Source organism: Ranitomeya variabilis, chromosome 6 (assembly GCF_051348905.1).
Source record: "Ranitomeya variabilis isolate aRanVar5 chromosome 6, aRanVar5.hap1, whole genome shotgun sequence".
Classification (NCBI taxonomy): Eukaryota; Metazoa; Chordata; class Amphibia; order Anura; family Dendrobatidae; genus Ranitomeya; species Ranitomeya variabilis.
The window spans coordinates 322186454-322193871 of record NC_135237.1 but is presented as its reverse complement, the minus strand read 5'-3'; positions in this window follow the sequence as shown (position 1 = coordinate 322193871).

Genomic DNA, 7418 nt, shown 5'->3' with positions numbered 1-7418 from the left:
ATTTGCATATTTCCCATTAGGGATGGGGCAGTGTTCTGGATCACTGCGTTGAGAAACACATGATGGTGTCTCTGTGGTGTTCGAAGTTTTGATCTCCCCGAGGTCATTCACCCTTATGTTTATAGTCTTTTCACTGGGCACTGCTCCTAATAGCCAGTTTCCTATTCCACACTGATGAGGGGCAAATACCCCAAAACAGCTGTCTGTGGATGGATACCATGTTTTGGCATAGGTGGTTTTCCTTTATTGGATGCTGCCCTTCCAGTGGTTGTTCCTTCCCGGTGAAAGACCTGGCTATTCATTGCTTGCGTTGAGAAACACATGATGGTGTCTCCGCGGCTTTTCTACATGCATTTGCATATTTCCCATTAGGGATGGGGGCAGTGTTCTGGATCACTGCGTTGAGAAACACGTGATGGTGTCTCCGCGGTGTTGATTGTTTTGATCTCCCTGAGGTCATTCACCCTTATGTTTATATGTAAGTAAAAGGCGCTCCTCTGCGGAAATACACTTCTGCATCTTGGTGTCCTTGAAGGTGATCCCAGGGCACACAGTCTCCAGAAGAATGTAAAATGTGTGCATGCTTATCCCACAATACCGGTAGAACTTGTCAGGATGGCTGCGTAGAGAAGCATACAGACGGTGGAAATGCCCTTTAGTCAGCCATCACCTCAGAAGCGGATGTACGCACATTCGTCTCTGTCTCCTCAGATCCACAATCACTGGGTAAGACTCCGCAAAACGTTGGGACAAAACCCAGTGGAAAAGAACTCTCTCAGTTTTGATGAAAGTATGCCTGTCTGACATGTTTGACACAAAGCAGCAATACCAAAACACCAGCACAAACTCTAAGGCAATGACTGGAGGAGGGAACTTGTTTGTGGAGCCAATAAGTAGGGTCCTTGATTAATTTTTTATTCATTTCAGGCCATTGGTTCATTTATGTCCATTTTGCAAGTCTGCGAGAAAGGTAAAGCCATACGCATGACATACGGATACATAGATGCGAGAAAATCACATCATCACATTGCAAACTGATTACGAGAATACTCATGCGACTCTCAACAGGGAGACTTGGACCGATTTTCCATACGGCAACTGTGACCTCGGCCTAATACTCCTCTCCTTCCTCATCTCCATTTTATGTACCGTAATTGTGTTTTAATAAAAGGAATATAGCAAGAGAGAAAAATACAAAAGAGCATTTACGGCTTTGTAATTAAGTTTCTAAATGATCTTGACATATTAACAGCTTTTATTGTTACTCTTTTATTTTTCTATCCTGACAGCTTGCTTACAATTACTGCTCTTCCACTGATGGTACTGCTCATATATTGGTACTTCTCTTAAGGGGCAAGCACACAGAAATGCACTTGCTCTCCAGCCAATGCCCAGTAGCTATAACCTAATTTAGGACCCTCTCACCACATTCTGGGCTTGATAAATTAGGTGTACCTTGTTTCTGATTTGTGTGAAGGTGTTTATTATTCTTCATCTGTTTCATGTGAGCAGAATTTTCTTACCTCAGTATCCTTGTATTTCCCATATTAGGTAAAAAACACTCCTGGCATCTTGTGTAGCTTATCAACAAGTAAGGGTGGACAGCAATATGAACAGCCTCATTTTATCTCAGCATCTCTGGTATCTGCAGTATTAGATCCAAAAGACAGGGTGGACAGCAGTGTGATCAGCCTCTTCTTCCCTCAGTACCCTTGGTATCTCCAGTATTAGATCAAAAAGACAGGGTGGACAGCAGTGTGAGCAGCCTCTTCTTACCTCAGCATCTTGGGTATCTCCAATATTAGATCAGAAAGATATGGTGGACAGCAGTGTGAGCAGCACCTTCTTACCTCAGCATCCCTGGTATCACAAGTATTAGATTAAAAAGACAAGGTGGACAGCAGTGTCAGCAGCCTTTTCTTTCCTTAGTAACCCTGGTCTCTCCAGTATTAGAACGAAAAGTCAGGGTTTACAGCAGTGTGAGAAGCCTCTTCTTATCTTAGCACCCCTGGTATCTTCAGTGTGAGCATCTCTTCTTAGCTTAGCAATCCTGGTATCACACTATTTTATCAGAAAGACATGGTAGACAGTGATGGAAGCCCATAACTACTGGTATCTCTACAGTGCCGCCAAAAAAAATCTTTACAAGTTCACCAAATCTTAACATTCAAATGCTTTATTGTGGATATTTAATTGCAATTAAGATTTTTTCCAGCATTGTAGTTAGATTAGAAAGCTGGTTGACTTCAGTGTGAGTTTTCTCTCCTTACTTCAGCAACTTTGGTATCTACTGTATGTGATCAGAAAGATATGGTGGACAGTAGTGTGAGCAGAGTCTTGTTACCTGGTATCTCCAGTGTTAGATTATAAAAATAGTGGACAGCAGTGTGAATAGCAACATTGTGAGCAGTCTCTAACTTTCCTCAGCACCATTTTTTTCAAGTATTAAATCAGAAAGACAAGTTGGACAGCAGTGTGAGCAGTCTCTTCTTACCTCAGCACCACTGGTATCTCCAGTATTAGATCAGAAAGATGGTAGACAACAGTGTGAGTAGCAGCAGTGTGAACAGTCTCTATATTTCTTTACCACAGTTTTTTTCAGTATTAAATCAGAAAGACAAGTTGGACAGTAGTGTGAGCATCCTCTTCTTCCTCATCATCGCTGGTATCTCCAGTATTAGATCAGATAGACATGATAGGCAGCAGTGTAAGAAGTCTTTTATTACTTCTGCACCTTGGTATCTCCAGTATTAAATTAGACAGACAGGTGGGACAACAGTGTGAGCAGCCTCTTCTTTCCTTAACACCTCTGTTAGCTTTAGTATTAGATCAGAAAGACATGGTGGATAGCAGTGTGAGCAGCCTCTTCTTACCAGATCAGGAATATCTACTGGGAGTACATCTTCCTTTACATAAATGGAGGGGGCAGAGCTGGAGGGAGCAATTGACCTAACATTCTAGGACAGGTTTCTGTCAGTGTAAGAAGATGGCAGCCGTTTTAATTCAATAATGACTACATCGCTAGAGAAAATTAGTGTGATTTGCAAATTAAAGGCATTTAGAAATGTATTTAGTTTCTCTTCAAAGTTGCTAATTGCAGTATCTATTTTTTTTTACTTAGAGATAAAACTCCTGAACAGGGTTCAGGGTTCTTTTAATTCACAATTCCCCAAGATTATATAAAACTTTGCTTTCCATACAATCACTTTAAATACTGCACAATCTCTCTCTAAAATTCCATATATTTGTTTACATGTGTGCTGTGAGCCACATTCATATGTGATTCTGGAGTGTTTTTTCCACAGGTGTTTAGCTTGCAAGAAGTGAGTGTGCGGTTACATAATGGGGCTTTTGTTGGAGCAAAGAGAGACTCTACAGATGCTGATGTACATCTGTCAGTCTTCAGTAGCTTTGGGGGAAAGAAAGCACATTCATACTGGTAACGTGTGCAATGCATTCACTTACAATATTTAGATTGTAACACTGAAATTGGAGCACCAAAAAGGAAAAGTTGTGCAACTATGGAAATCACAGCTTGGATAGACATGTTAATGATATGCAAATTATGAAAAAATGGAAATACATTTTTCAAAATGCCTTGGCATGTTATCAATGATATTATTAATGATTGGCTAAAGAATGTTCTGCCATGCTGAATGGACTTGGGCATGCAGATAATTAACCCCTTAAGCCCCGAGGGTGGTTTGCACGTTAATGACCGGGCCAATTTTTACAATTCTGGCCACTGTCCCTTTATGAGGTTATAACTCTGGAACGCTTCAACGGATCCCGGTGATTCTGACATTGTTTTCTCACAACATATTGTACTTCATGACAGTTGTAAAATTTCTTTGATATTACCTGCGTTTATTTGTGAAAAAAATGGAAATTTGGTGAAAATTTTGAAAATTTCGCAATTTTCCAACTTTGAATTTTTATGCCCTTAAATCACAGAGATATATCACACAAAATACTTAATAAGTAACATTTGCCACATGTCTACTTTACGTCAGCACAATTTTGGAAACAATTTTTTTTTTTGTTAGGGAGTTATAAGGGTTAAAAGTTGACCAGCAATTTCTCATTATTACAACACCGTTTTTTTTAGGGACCACATCACATTTGAAGTCTTTTTGAGGGGTCTATATGATAGAAAATAACCAAGTGTGACACCATTCTAAAAACTGCACCCCTCAAGGTGCTCAAAACCACATTCAAGAAGTTTATTAACCCTTCTGGTGCTTCACAGGAATTTTTGGAATGTTTAAAAAAAAATGAACATTTAATTTTTTTTCACAAAAAATTTATTTCAGCTCCAATTTGTTTTATTTTACCAAGGGTAACAGGAGAAAATGGACCTCAATAGTTGTTGTACAATTTGTCCTGAGTATCCCGATACCCCATATGTGGGGGTAAACCATTGTTTGGGTGCATGGCAAAGCTCGGAAGGGAAGGAGCGCCATTTGACTTTTCAATGCAAAATTGGCTGGAATTGAGATGGGACGCCATGTTGCGTTTGGAGAGCCACTAATGTACCTAAACATTGAAACCCCCTACAAGTAACACCATTTTGGAAAGTAGACCCCCTAAGGAACTTATCTAGATGTGTGGTGAGCACTTTGACCCAGCAAGTGCTTCACATAAGTTTATAATGTAGAGCCGTAAGAATAAAAAATAATATTTTTTCACAAAAATGAACTTTTCTCCCCCAATTTTTTTTTTCCCAAGGTTACCAGAAGAAATTGTACCCCTCACGTTGTTGTACAATTTGTCCTGAGTACACTGATACCCCATATGTGGGGGTAAACCACTGTTTGGGTGCATGGCAGAGCTCGGAAGGGAAGGAGTGCTGTGTGACTTTTCAATGCAAAATTGGCTGGAATTAAGATGGGACGCCATGTTGCATTTGGAGAGCCCCTGATGTGCCTAAACATTGAAACCCCCCACAAGTGACACCATTTTGGAAAGTAGACCCCCCACGAGTGACCCCATATTAGAAACTAGACCCCCCAAGGAACTTATCTAGTTATGTTGTGGGAACTTTGAACCCCCAAGTGTTTCACTACAGTTAATAACGCAGAGCCGTGAAAATAAAAAATCATTTTTTTTCCACAAAAATTATCTTTAACACCCAGTTTTGTATTTTCCCAAGGGTAAAAGGAGAAATTGGTCCCCAAAAGTTGTCCAATTTTTCCAGAGTAGGCTGATACCCCATATGTTGGGGTAAACCCCTGTTTGGGCTCACGATAGAGCTCGGAAGGGAGGGAGCACTGTTTTACATTTTCAACGCAGAATTGGCTGGAATTGAGATCGGATGCCATGTCGCATTTGGAGAGCCCTGATGTGCCAAAACAGTGGAAACCCCCAATTCTAACTGAAACCCTAATCCAAACACACCCCTAACCCTAATCCCAACCACACCCCTAACCACACCCCTAACCCTGACACTCCCCTAACCCTAATCCCAACCGTAAATGTAATCCAAACCCTAACTCTATCCCTAGCCCTAACCCTAGCCCTAACCCTAGCCCTAACCCTAACCCTAGCCCTAATGGGAAAATGGAAATAAATACATTTTTAAAAATTTTTATTTTTCCCTAACTAAGGGGGTGATTAAGGGGCATTTGATTTACTTGTATAGCTGTTTTTTTTAGTGGATTTTTATGACTGGCAGCAGTCACACACTAAAAGACGCTTTTTATTGCAAAAAATAGTTTTTTGGGTTACCACTAGTGTTGAGCAATACCTTCCGATATCCAGAAGTATCGGTATCGGATTGGATCGGCCGATATCCAAAAAATATCGGATATTGCCGATATCGATACCCGATACCAATGCAAGTCAATGAGACACAAATATTGGAATGTAAATAAGCCCTTTCTGTCCTTCTACATCCTGTTCCGGAGAGGGGAAGAATGTGGGCAGTGCATGGGCGGACACTGTGCGTGTCTGTGTGTGCGGGCGGGGTCTGTGCGTGCCTGCCGGGGATCTGTACGGGCCTCTCAGGGCTCTGTGCGGGCTGCCGGGGCTCTGTGCGGGCCTGCCGGGGCTCTGTGCGGGCCTGCCGGGGCTCTGTGCAGGCTGCCGGGGGCTCTATGCGGGCTGCCGGGGGCTCTGTGTGGGCTGCTGGGGCTCTGTGTGGGCTGCCGGGGGCTCTGTGTGGGCTGCCGGGGCTCTGTGCGGGCTGCCGGGGGCTCTGTGTGGGCTGACAGGGCTCTGTGCGGGCTGCCGGGGGCTCTGTGTGGGCTGCCGGGGGCTCTGTGTGGGCTGCCGGGGGCTCTGTGTGGGTTGCCGGGGCTCTGTGTGGGCTGCGGGGGGCTCTGTGCGGGCTGCGGGGGGCTCTGTGTGGGCTGCCGTGGGCTCTGTGCAAGCTGCCGGGGCTCTGTGCGGGCTGCCGGGGGTCTGTGTGTGTGTGCAGGCATCGTCCCATCGGACGATGCCTGCTACAGTGACAGTAATTGACACATTAGCCAATGATGGGACAGTAGTAGTCCCATCATCCGGCTAATGTGTTGAATGTAAAAAAAAACAAAAAACGAAACATAGATACAACATACTACATACATACTGCATATATACTACATACATACTATATACATACTACATACATACATACAACATACATACTACATACATACATACTACATACTACATACATACTACATGCTACATACTACATACATACATGCTACATACATAATACATACATACTACATACATACATACTACATCCATGCTACATACATACATACTACATACATATTACATACATGCATACTACATACTGTAAGATTGCTCTTACTGAGTGCATTGGGGGACACTCGCTTGGCCGCGATATTCAGCACACGGGCACGTTTTTTTCCAAACCAAGCAGTCCATACGGTTTATTAAGCCTCATAAACCATATCATGAGCAGTCCATTTACACACTGAAGCAGGACATCACATCAAGTTTCAGATCCTTAGTCTGTGGCAGCTAAACACGCTGGTCCTCTCTGACCAGTTGCCGTGGGTTACCACATGGTTCATGATACAGTAAGCACCAACAGTTTATGGAGGTACCTTACGAGAGCTCCTGCTCCACCTGCTGACTAGTTGTCAGTCCACTGGGAAATCTGCCTCACGGGAATCACCAACTTGCCTTTGCGGCATGTCTTAGTCAGTCCAGACCCACCGGAGGATGGTAGCTTCCCCAAGTTTCACTGTGCGCTGCTCAGGGATCCGGTCCTACTCCCAGGACCTCCCAACACCAGCATGTGCTTTCCAGGAAGCCTCCTCCCAGGCCTTCCAACACAGGAAACTTACACAGGGCCATGTGACCCACACCCTGGTCACATTATGTACCTTGTAACCACACCCCATAGGTGAGGTATATCACATGGGCTGATCACGTGATCATGACACCACTGCAGGTCCTCA